This window comes from Paramormyrops kingsleyae, chromosome 3 (assembly GCF_048594095.1).
Source record: "Paramormyrops kingsleyae isolate MSU_618 chromosome 3, PKINGS_0.4, whole genome shotgun sequence".
Lineage (NCBI taxonomy): Eukaryota > Metazoa > Chordata > Actinopteri > Osteoglossiformes > Mormyridae > Paramormyrops > Paramormyrops kingsleyae.
Window position 1 is genome coordinate 34208990 of NC_132799.1, and position 13489 is coordinate 34222478.

The window sequence follows — 13489 nt, forward strand, 5'->3', positions numbered from 1 at the left end:
GCATACTTGGGGTATCAATGCTACACATAGCACTGGAGATCAGCTGCAAGTGAAGCCAGACTTTCACCCTCTTGCCGGTGACAGTAACCAACAGTCCCACTGGGTTAGCCCCCTTAGCCCCATATATACGGTGGGCATGTAAACACATCCATCAAGCACAATAATTATGAAGCACAACAAGTTCACACACATGACATTATAAGTACAGCACAATACACACCGCAGCTAATTACTTACACCGACTGTAAAGTGGCACGTCCGTCTAGATTGACTCATGTGTCTGTCATTCGCCCCAACCTCATTCTCTCACTGTCACTACGCAGTGCAGGGCAGTTTATCATTGTATGCGGATCGGTTTATCGTCTGTTACATGCGTACGTGTCTGTGTGTGTTATTTTGACAAACGTTGTTATTTTGTTGTGAAACATGATTATTAGGTTCGTAATGTGTAAAATTATAACATAGTTTGACGTTTAATAGGCTTTGTCTTAACACGTCCCATTATCCAACATTTTCACTTATCCGACGTTCTGCCAGCCCGTTTATGTCGGATAAGCCAGACTCTACACTCGGTACCAAGTCACACTGAGCACAAAGAGCAACCAGTTGATAAACCATAACTCCAAATTCCCTATAATGGTTTCTAAGACCTGATTGGTCACAAAACACCCACAAACCAAGCTCAAACGTATAACAAACACAATTCTCCTGCTCTATTGGTTCACCTTGGTAGCAAGGTATAATCCAGCCGTATTGCTCAATTTACCGGAATCTGTGTCGACTTCTAGACTCTACTTGAGATATTTATATAGATATTGATTATATGACATTGAATCACTGTTAATATTTGGGTGTTCCATTGACTAATGATTAATACATTGATGTATTGTCATTGAATTACTCCAAAAACATGGTTAACATATGATTAAAATTATTAATGTAACAACTACTTAGACATTTGCACTACCACGTAACATATTGTATATTGTCTGCTGCGACTATTTTATTAAGCTATAATTCTTTGTGCACCAGTTGGGGCGGCTTCGAGTCTCTTCCTGCAGGTGGTCTCTCCCCCCTTTACTCCGCTGTCTGCCTCTCCAAGGTCTGATCTCTCTTCTGGGTCTGCGGAACTAACCGCAGGCAGCTATCATGAAGCGTGGTCACACAGTATTCAAAACAATCTCTTCTTGCCTAAAGCCTAAGACATAACAGACCCAAAATGCCTCCACTCTCAGGCCTACCAATGTCCAATTTTCCTTCCACAGCCGTTCTGCTTCTAAGCTTATCTGCGACTTCTATAAATTTATCTTGCAGAGCACCCAGCTCTCTCGACCTCTCTGACCTTCATTCTCAGCCCAGTATCTTCATATAGCGTATTTAACTTTTACTTGATTTAATTTACATATAGTTAATATAATAAAATGCAGAGTACAATAAAACACTAAATTTAAACTTGCGTTAAAACTGAATTTCTTAAAGTATCCGATAGGGTCAGAGATAACCTTAGAAATTAAACTTTTAAAATAACCAAATGAATAATTACTTACCCAAGAATAACTTCCTACTGAATCATGTTTAAATAAAATAAAGCGAAGTTGCTCTTTTGGAGGCCAAAAAAACCACAAAAAACCCTCTCATAGCAGGGTACTGCTGGACTGGGGAGAAAAAGTGGAAAACGTCCTTCGGGCCCCGACTGGCGACTGAGCAAAGCTCAGGAGCAGCTGTTCTTTTCCGAGTTAACGTTAACGATATTAGATATTACCCCCGCGGGGGTCTGATGCGAAGGTACGTGGACAGAAACACCGCTCACGCGACACCCACAGCTGTCGGTAACACTCGCACTGTTTACTAACAAACACAGACAAGCACTCACACCGACCGAGAAGAAAAATGTAACAACAACCACCCACGTAACCCTACTGGCACACAAACACTCAAATATACTTCCAAATAATTCCTATCAACCGCTTCTACAGGCGCACAACAGAAGTGCACACAGAGTCTACTCCACTCCCTCACAGTGCAGCAATCCCAGCAGCCTCTATACAGGACATACACAGGGCTTTGTTAAAAAAAAAAAATAGGGCCTTGTGCCTACACTGGATCAGCAGCTATAAAATATGGATGGATATTTTTAAACGTGTGCTTATGTAATGGACGAGTGATGAACATGTGTGCTTATGCAACAGTCGTCGTGTTCAGTTAAGTTCTAAAACTGTAACTTAAGTGGACAGGATGGAGGGGCAGGGTATGCTCCGGTTTTCGATCCTTCTTCTTGGGTTTGAATCTAAAAACAAAATTTTAAAAAATCTTTGGATTCTTTTCTAAAAATACCTGGCAATCTGCTTGATTTTCCCATCGCTGTATGTCTTTTATAGGTATATTTTAACCCTGCTACACTCACTGAAAAGTGAACTTTATAGAGCTCTGGTTTAACTTCCCCCTCAGCACCTGCAGTGAGTCCCAGCTGCAGCAGTGCAGTCACTGTGCAGCCTGACTGAGGGAGGTTTTTGTACGGCTCTGTATCACAGTGTGAACACCCAGCTATTACTGATGTAGTGAACACTCTGACAGTAATAATCTCCTGCATCTTCAGCCTGGACTCCACTGATGGTCAGAGTGAAGTCAGACCCATAGCTAGATCCACCTCCAGTGAATCGTTCTGGAGTCCCAGACTGATGGTTATTTATATAGTAGATGAGGAGTTTAGGAGGCTCTCCAGTCCTCTGTTGATACCATGACACACAATTGCTGCATCTTGATATAAGACTGCTGGTTTTACAGCTTATGGTCACAGTTTCTCCTACAGTAACAGCTTTTACTGCAGGTGTCTGAGTCACAGTGATCTGGCCTCTAGATTCTAAAAAACAGAAATAACATTATTTGAAATATTGAACAAATATGATCATATAATTACCATAGTTCTAGGTTCTATGAAAACACCTGATTTTCAGTGTGAATATTGATGATGCTTTCAGACCTTGGATGCAGAGGGTGAGCGTCCAGATGAAGATGGTGATTAAAGTCATTGTCCCTGTGCACTGTGTTGCTCTGAAGGATGGCTGTGAGTAACAGAGTGTTAATCTCACAGGCTTATAAGCTGCCACAGGTCACTGAGGGACGTGCTGCCAATGCAAAGTGTGTCTTTCATGCAAATACATGTGATGCATGTTTCTGTGGTGATGGGAAGGCAAAGCTTGGTGCTCATTCACACTGTGAGGTCACAGTTTTTATTAACACTGTTTTAATTATTCTTTTATCATTTTTAATTCTTGCGGGACATAAACTGCACCTGTGTTCACTTGCAAATTCTTCTTTATTGTAACTATGAAGATATTTTATCTGAATGTTTTTCCTCACAATTCATTTTTAAAATATTGTGGCACCAGGAAGACTGAGGCATCGCAGCGGCAGCGAATGAGGACAAAGAGAGACAGATTGACACAAAGTTACTCTTTCTATCAATCCTTAAAAGGCTCTCTGGACACAAGCAACAACACAGCAAGACAATGAATGGCAGGGAAACACAGGGACGTTACACTGAAGACGGTAAGGCACACACACGGGTAATTACACAATGGCTAAGACACGTCAGGATCAGGCAAGGATCGAGTATTAACACATATAAGGTACAGGTGACAACCAGATACACAGCACAAGTATTTATATTAACAAATACAAACAAGGGCTATATACAAAACATACATGGGGCTATTTCCATTTTTTAAATACACTCAACCTTTGTTAAAAATAAAAAAATTTAAAAATATGGCCTTGTACCCTGTGATGTCCTGGCATCTTATGCACAGTGTCTCCTGCCCAGTACCCTCTGCTTCCTGGGATGTGATCCAGGCCAGAGTGACCCTACACTGGATCAGCAGATATAATATATGGATGGTTGTTTGGAAGTAGGACAAAGTGATGAACATGTGTGCTTATGCAACAGTTGTCGTGTTCTGTTAAGTTCTAAAATGTAAACTTAAATGGAGGACTAGGGTAGGCTCTGGTTTTCTATGCTCCTTCTTGGGTTTCAGTCTAAATCTTTGGATTCTTTTTTAAAAAATACCTGGCAATCTGCTTGATTTTCCCATTGCTATATGTCTTTTATAGGTATATTTTAACCCTGTTACACTCACTGAAAAGTCAACTTTATAGAACTTTGGTTTAACTTCCCCTCAGCAGTGAGTCCCAGCTGCAGCAGTGCAGTCACTGTGCAGCCTGACTGAGGGAGGTTTTTGTACGGCTCTGTATCACTGTGTGAACACCCAGCTATTACTGATGTAGTGAGCACTCTGACAGTAATAATCTCCTGCATCTTCAGCCTGGACTCCACTGATGGTCAGAGTGAAGTCAGAACTAGATCCACTGCCACTGAATCGAGACGGAGTCCCAGAGTTACGTCTATTTGCTAAATATATTAGGAGTTTAGGAGCTTCTCCCGGTTTCTGCTGGTACCAGGCCATGCGGGGGCCATTACTATCAGTATACACAGAGCTGCTGGTTTTACAGTTTATAGTGACTGTCTGTCCTGAGGAAGCTGATATCAGCTCTGGAGTCTGAGTCACAGTCACTTGTCCTCTGGATTCTGAAAAAGAAAACAAAATAAGAACATGTTTAATACTGAATCCATCCATCCATCCATCCATCATCTACCGCTTTTCCGGGACACGTCGTGGGGGCAGCAGTCTAAACAAGATGTCTATTTCAAATATCTAGCAAAGTTCATCAAGCAATATGTTGCTAAATCATCAGGCTTGTTCTGTTTTACCGTGAGTGAGGATGAAGAGCAAGATGCTGAGGCTGATCAAAGTCATGTTCGTTTGGAGTCTGTTGTGATGAAGGGCAGCTGTCAGTCATGAAGTGTTAAATCTCCTGGAATATAAACCCTCCCAGGGCACTGAGGCATGAGCTGAAAATGCAAAGTACCTTCTGACTGACATCATAACTACAGAGGAAACATGAAACTTGTGTTGTTTAAATTTATGAAAACCTCTCAATATGACCATAGTAGAACTGTAGGTGAAATGGGTGTAAGAGACAAACAAGCAGAACAAATGCATTAAACTACAGTCTTTGTGCTTTAATATTATAGAAGACCTTCTCAGACCTCTTAAGGCTGAATGGATGATTCCTGTAGATGGAATTATTGTTGTTTGACTGTCAAATGTCTTTATTTTAGATTGAAGACTCGACCTTGATTGCGACCATTAATAAATGAGCATTAATGAAAATTTGCCATTTGCTGCCAAAAACAGCTGTTTTTTAACCACACATAGTTTAATACAGAATTGAGACCATGGACAGTCAGAGTTGGAAGGTTGTGGTTGTGCATCTGTGTATAATATACATTTCTTGCAAACTCCTGGTTCTTCTCTGCTTCTTATTAATGAAGGGCATCTTCCTTGTTTAATGGGACTTCAGTCCTGCTTCTAGGAGCCACCCACCCGTTTCCTGTATCCATTTATCCTATTTATGGTTGCAGGGGGGCCAGAGCCTATGGACATAAGGCAGGGAACAACCCAGGATGGGGCACCAACCCATCGCAGGGCACAGTCACACACCAGTCACTCACACACCATTCAATCATACAGGCACACCTATGGGCAATTTGGCAACTCCAGTCAACCTCAGGATGTTTTTGGAATGTGGGGGAAAATCAGAGCACCCAGAGGAAACCCCACGACAACACAGGGAGAACATGCAAAGTCCACACATGGAACCCAGGTCCCAGAGGTGTGAGGCAACAGTGCTAACCACTGCACCACCATACTGCCCCCTACTGTAAAAATGCAGATTTGTTTAAATATGTAGAGTGGTCTCATTTTTTTTCCATGGCTGTATATTTAAACATAACGCAGGAAATTCGTAACAATAGTAGTGCATTCCTTTAAACCAGTGTTTCCCAAGCCAGTCCTCGGGGAACCCTGCACAGTCCACGTTTTTGCTCCCTCCCAGCTCCCAGCCAATCAGGAACACTGAATACCTGGAACAGGTGCGCTGGGAGCTAAGTGGAAGCCAAAACGTGGACTGTCCCAGGTTCCCCAAGGACTGGCTTGGGAAACACTGGTTTAAACAATCAATGCATATAACATGCATTCCTAACTTTAGGCAACAATTTTAAATAATTTCTTATTCTGAAAGACTAAAGATCTGAGATCATCAAGAGAAAAATGGACTAATGAAACCCACATTTATTTATTCAAAGAGCAACTTAAAATTCTGATATTGTGATGTTATTGCTGGCTAACTCTGCGAAGAGCGACATCCATCTCCCTGCTGCTAAGCCTGTCTTCCCCAGACATGCTACAGTTCATATCCACATGGGCTGTTAGCCAGTAAAAGCTCTCCAGTGATTATCTGTGCTGTTTTCCGGTGTCTTAGGCTGCTTCCCACCACACATTGTTGCTGATTATCAAACAAAGGTATAAGGTTTTTATTTGCTCATTTTATGTTTCATTGTATTATTGGCATATTTTAATTTTAAGTTTTGTTCTTTTATTGGCTGTGCTGTAGACTGAGAAAGTAACTGTACAGATCTCCTGAATGCTGTAGTGCAGATCTGGGAACATCTGGGAGCCCACATGCTCTTCACATATTTGTGAAGCAGTGTTTCAATCAGCTTCCCTCTCCCTGCTTCATGGGTGCCGGATCAGAGGGGATGTGCTGCCTTTTGGATCTGCGGTTTATAAAAGGTTGGTAACGAAGCTGGCAGGAGACCATGCACAACAGGGATCATTTTAGGGCTCCTTCTAAAAGGGCTCCATTCTCATATTCAGCTCCTTCAAGTGTCGGATCAAGCAAATATTACATCTCCAAGCTTTTTTCACTGTTTATGATGGCATGAAATAGCATTGTGCTAAGGCAAATCCAAATGAGGAGTTTTTAAATCCCCAAAGTGCATCACAAAGCTTAATAAAGTGATTTGTTGTCTATGATTTAATATTCTTTAATTTAACTGGAGACATTATCTGTGGTAATAGAAGAATTTACAGTGTGTTGATAAATTATGTGATTAACCTTTATTGTTATGCCATATTGTGACTGCAGAGTGAACACCTTGTTTCTGCCATTAATTAATTTATGTAGGTTTGTGTTGTATAACAATTAAAAAATTGTTTTCAATGCAATTTTATTTCCCTCTAGTGGTTGCAGTTAGCACTCTTTCGACATTTTTCTGTCGTTTACATATTACTAAAAATGTGTTCTTTTGCTGCCCTCTAGTGGTAGTAGCTGGCAGTCTTTTTCATCCTAAATCGCATATTTTAGGTATGTTACAATCCACGGGAATCCCGGCCGCCATTTTCTACGATCGCCACTGCTATGCGATATAGGTGCATCACAGGGTAACCCCAAGGTAAAATGGGCAGTGCGCTGTCTGTGATCGGCTATTTCTGCGAGATTCCTTGTTATGACATACTTAAGGATTCCCCTCATCAGCCTCGAATTCGAATTTTTCAATTTGATCAAGGATTTGTTATTTTTGCTTGCGCCGAAAATTTTCATCAAGTTCAACCTGTTCTAAACCAAAATCTATGCTTTGGACAATAACAAAAGCTAATTGGACGCTCTTTCTATTGTTTTTTCTGTTAACTGGTGAAGTTTCATCAAAATCAAATGAATCCGAGACAGTTATTTACCGTTCCGAAGATCGCTTCTCTGATTGACTGAGTGTCATGGCGGTCACTGCGTTTTTGCATCTTTAGCCTTGTCCGTCACACTAATTAACTAATTAAAAGGAGAAATAGATATCCAACTTAATTGTTTAGTGTTTTATCTGATTCTCTTTAACTTTCTCTGTATGTGTTGAAAGTTTCATTCAGTTATCTCAACCCACAAGGAAGTTATTGAACATTCACTTTTGTTGATCACAGCTTTTGTTTTATTCTAATGCAAAGACAATACATGGAAATTAGCCATTCCCCGAATATTAAAACTGTCATAACTTCCTTAATACTGAACATAGAGGGGTGGTTTTGGTATCAAAATTTATGTTTCTTTACACTCTCCCTGATGAAAACATTTGCAGGTCTTAATTTTACTGTCTCATTTTTTTTGTAACATACCTACATATTTCACCATATTGTATTTACAGGTTATGCTCCAACAGCCATATACTTACGAGCCCATGTTGTTAACTAGAGCATTAGTTGTTATCTCTGCTACAGGTTAGTAACTACAGATGCATCAGGAGTAAAATGTAATAACGGAGATGTTGAATGTGGGAAGAGCCATAGATGACTGACTGATTGATTGATTGATTGATTGACTGATTGATTGATAGATAGACCTCGGCGATGTCTACCAATGATACGATTGGTGTGTGGAGGTTAGAAGAAAATAGTTCCTACACTAAACGGCTCACTAGAAAGTGTGGATTATCTTGACTAACCTGGTCATGAATTCTGGTAAGAGACATTGCTTATATTCGAGAGAAGAACAATCTTGACGGATACATAGCACAAAAGCGTCGCTTTAAGTTTTGCGTTGAACTGCCCTTTAAATACCACTTTATACCAATAATACTAACCCAAGAAATGTTTGATGAGGATGCGCTGGGCCAAAGTAAAAAAAAGATGTGGTTTATTATATTATATTATATTATATTATATTATATTAATTACAGATCCACTTGAGCTTGGATTGGGTCCAGCGTGGCCCATTAACCTTCACTCTATGGGCCTGATGGTCCAGGATGGTAATTTGCATAGAGGAGACACTTTGCATAAGCAGCACATGCTTCAGTGCCTTGATGGTGCTTATAATCCTGTTCATAATACTTCATGACTGACAGCTGTCTGTACTTCACAGCGACAGACACCAACACAGCTATGGCGTCTATCAGCATCTTCATTGTGGTCTTTGCCTTTTTCTCTCAAGGTAATATTCTGTACTTTTTATTGGCAAATATATTACAGTTTTAGTTACTCATTTAGAAATTCAAAAAGTACAGGTACAGGTAAATATAACTAGTAAACTCACTGTTTTCTGGACAAATACATTCATTCATTTATTGTTGATAATTTAAGTTGATCTACTACATAGGGAGTCATTCACAATCAGGGTTTATTAGTATTTCAACTGCTGTAATTTGTTTTTACTAATATGTTTACATTTTAATCTTATTTTCAGAATCCAGTGGCCAGATCACTGTGACTCAGACTCCTGCAGTAAAGGCTGTTCTCCATGGACAGACTGTCACTATGAGCTGTAAAGTCAGTCCGACTGTATACAACAATAATTGTTTAGCCTGGTATCTACAGAAACCTGGAGAAGCTCCTAAACTCCTAATATATCTAGCAAATAGCCTTTACTCTGGGACTCCTTCTCGATTCAGTGGCAGCGGATCTAGTTCTGACTTCACCCTGACCATCAGTGGAGTCCAGGCTGAAGATGCAGGAGATTATTACTGTCAGAGTTACCACTACATCAGTAGTAAATATGTGTTCACACAGTGATACAGAGCCGTACAAAAACCTCCCTCAGTCTGACTGCATGACTGCAATGCTGCAGGTGCTGAGGGGGAAAGTTAAACTAAAATCCCCGAGAGGATATCAGACCAGTCTGACTGACTGATTACACACAGGTATCATCCATTTTGCAGTGGAATGACTGGGGACTGTTTTTCTATTGTACCTGTAGTCACTTTTTCTCATCCAGTTTCTTGCAAAAATACATCCATCCATCTATTTTCTGTATTTACTTGTCTTGTTCAGGGTGGTGAAGTTTTCCTAGAGCAGGGTTATTCAAATCATGGTCCTCAAGGTCCAAGCACTGCTGGTTTTCCAGCCTTCCTTTACCTGTCAGTCAGGTGTGAAGCCCCTGACCAATCAGAATCAGTAATTATTAAACTAACTACCTGAAAGAACTGAAAATAAGGCCTGGATTTGTAATTAATGTCCAGATTTGAAGAACCCTGTCCTAGAGGCTACAGGCATAAGGGAGGGAACAACCCAGGATGGGACACCTACTCATCACAGGACACACTCACAGGCAATTTGGTAACTTCGATTCACCTTAGGTTCACCTGAGGACTGTGAGGGGGAAGCTGGACTACCCAGAGAAACCCCCTAATCACATAGAGAACATGCAGACCCTAAACACATGTAGCCATGGCAGAGACTCAGACGCTGACAACAGTGCTAATCACTGCACCATCATGCTAACCCTTTGGATAAATACAGCTATTTATCTAATGAGTCCCAGTCGTGATACTAACTGGCCACAGTGAGTCTCTTATTAAAAGATCAAACTAATTTCAGGGACGCAGATACCTGTAGTAGGTGGTCCATACCGTACAAATTGCCGGGGGGGGGGGGGGGGGGGGGGGTAGGGGCATGAATGGATGCATAATGCTTCCCAAGTAAATACAATATTATTATTCATATTCAGTGGCCTTGCTTACTGAGTCTGCATGTGTGCGTTACTCACCAGGACAGAGCTGATTTACACAGTGAACATGGATTATGTTGCTTTCTCCAAGTTCAAGTTAAACTTAGAATAAAGCAACAAATTGCTACCCCTTTTTTATGAGGAGGTAATGATACGTTACCAAACACAATTGATTATATAATTATTTGTTCTACTAGGAACCTTTACCAGCATTAACAATAGCTATGGAATTAGATTCCTGTCTAGTGTATTGTAGGGTTACCATATTTGGTGACACAAAAAAGACGATGTGTCAGGGGATCAGAATATTAATGATTTTTCGTTTCTGGTTGCCCGTCTGTAATGCTGTAAAGCGCTTTGAGACAATGTAATTGTCACGTTCGGTGATGAGGGTGAGCAGGGAAGCAGGAGAGAGCAGCCAGGTAGTCAGGGAAACGGGGTTTATTTGGAGGAAGCCGGACATCGACGGACACCACAGCACATGACAATACAATGACAAGTCTGGGGAAGACTGACTCAGACGAGGACTAAATACAAAAGACAAGCTAGACTTAATAGGACACAGGCGATCACAATCAGGAATGAACACGAGGTAATGAGGGGGCGTGGCACACATCGGGATCGGACGGAGCGGATCGTGACACAACCCCCCCCCAAAGGCGCGCACACCGGGCGCGCCCCAAGGGGAGGCGACGGACGAGACAAGGGCAGGAAACGGGACCTGGTAGACACAAAGCAAAACCATCAACCAAGGGCGGGGAACAGAACAGAGACACAAAACCAGAACAGGGACGAGAAGAAAGACAGGACCTGACAGAGGACGGGGAACGCAGACAGACAGACAAGGAAGGGAGACACAGAAGGGGAGAAAGGCGGAACAAAAGGGCCAGGAGCGAACGAAGGAGACAGAGAGGGACGAGGAGCAGAGACAGGCGGGACAAACAGAAAGGGAGGAGGAACAAGGGGAGCACGAGGGAGCCCAGGCGGGCGACGGGCAGCGGCCGGAGGGGCCGCAGGGGAGAGGGAGGAGGGAGCAGGAGGGGACCACCCAGGGGCCAAGGGAAAGGGACGAGGGAGTGACGGAGGGGACACGGAGGGAGCAGGAGGGAACACCAGGGAAGGCAAGCAGGAGGGGGAAGCCGCGGCAGGCGGAGGCGCAGCCGGCGAAGGCGCCGTCCGACGCTCAGCCGGAGCAGGGGGGCCCGGAGGCGGCCGACATGGATCCGGAGGCGGGACCGAGGACCGGCACCGAGGATCCAGGGGGGGACCCGGAGGGGACCGCCGACCCCGAGCCGGAGGACCCGCAGGCAGCCACCGAGCCACCGCCAGGGGCAGAACGGGCGAGCCAGGGGGCAGGGCGGGCGGGACCCGGGCCCTACGCCTATGTCCCCTTCCCTTGCTGGATACTGAGAGGCGGGGTCCTGGGGGGCGTCGGCCTTGCCGGGGTAAGGGCAAGGGAGTCAGAGCCTCCCTGGGGGCAACAGGCGTGGCCGTAGGCGTGGCAGCCAGGCCTGCAGACAGGACGGGAGAGGCGGCCTCGGACAGGGCCGCGGGCAGGGCAGGACAGGCGAGACGGACCTGGCCGTGCGGCCAGCAGGGGGCGCCTCGGCGGGCGCCGCCATCACTCGGCCAGCAGGGGGCGCCTCGGCGGGCAGAGCGGAGGCAGCTGCAGGCGTGCGACCAGCAGGGGGCGCCTCGGCAGGCAGAGCGGAGGCAGCTGCAGGCGTGCGACCAGCAGGGGGCGCCTCGGCGGGCGCCGCCGTCACGTGGTCAGCAAGGAGTGCCGCAGCGGGCGCCGCCATCACTCGGCCAGCAGGGGGCGCCGCAGCGGGCGCCGCCATCACACGGCCAGCAGGGGGCGCAACCGCGGCCACCTCAGGCAGTTCAGGCGCCGGCAGGACAGGCGAAACAGGCAGGTCGTGTGGTGCCGCGGGCAGAGCGGCGGCAGCAGCAGCAGGCGGCGCCGCGGGCAGAGCGGCAGCAGCAGCAGCAGGCGGTGCCGCGGGCTGGTCCGGAGCATGCAGGTCCGGTACCGGCGGCAGGAGAGGCACCGAGCGATTCGGCGCTGCCCCTTTAAGGACTCTCGGCACCCGGGGAATGGCATCCCACACCGCTGCGATCCCCGCACACTCCAGGCGGCCGTCCCGAAGTGGCGAGGTAGATGGTCTTTGGGGCAGTGCGGTGGTGCAGACCTCCGGGGTCGGATGAACCAAGAGGGGCTCTTCCTGAGCCTCCGCCAGAAGAGGCGCTGCGGCGAGGTAGCACGCCCCTAGGAAGAGCGTCGGGGCGGTTTCCTCCCCTTTTCCCCGGCGTCTCTTCTTCTTTCGCCGCCCGGTTCCTGTAGGAGGAGGCGGGGTTGCCTCCGCACAGGTGAGCGGCTGGAGCCTCTTCTCCTCAAACCGGAGGACCAGCTGCTGCAACAGGGAACGCACCTCTGCCACGATGCGTTCCTCTGTTTGCGGTTGTACGCCCTGGAGGAGATCCCAGCTTTGGCTCACCAGGCTGTTCATAGCTGGGTCCTCCTGGATCTCTGGCTGTCCTCTCCAGTACGCTACTTCATGCAGCAGGACGAGCCATTCGTCCTCGTTCTGCTGCGTTGCGTTGGTGAGGAGACTTGTCATTCTGTCACGTTCGGTGATGAGGGTGAGCAGGGAAGCAGGAGAGAGCAGCCAGGTAGTCAGGGAAACGGGGTTTATTTGGAGGAAGACGGACATCGATGGACACCACAGCACATGACAATACAATGACAAGTCTGGGGAAGACTGACTCAGACGAGGACTAAATACAAAAGACAAGCTAGACTTAATAGGACACAGGCGATCACAATCAGGAATGAACACGAGGTAATGAGGGGGCGTGGCACACATCGGGATCGGACGGAGCGGATCGTGACAGTAATGTGATAACGCGCTATACAAAAATAAACTTCTTTGTTGTTGTTTGTTTGTTGTGTGTTTGGAGAGGCATTCTGCAAGACCAAATAGAGTTGAGACCAAGACAAGTCCGAGACCACAAAAAATTGGTGCACTAGTCTGGGAAAACCTAGATGTATGGTAACCTTACAGTTAACTCTTGTTTTACAATCTACACACAATTGACA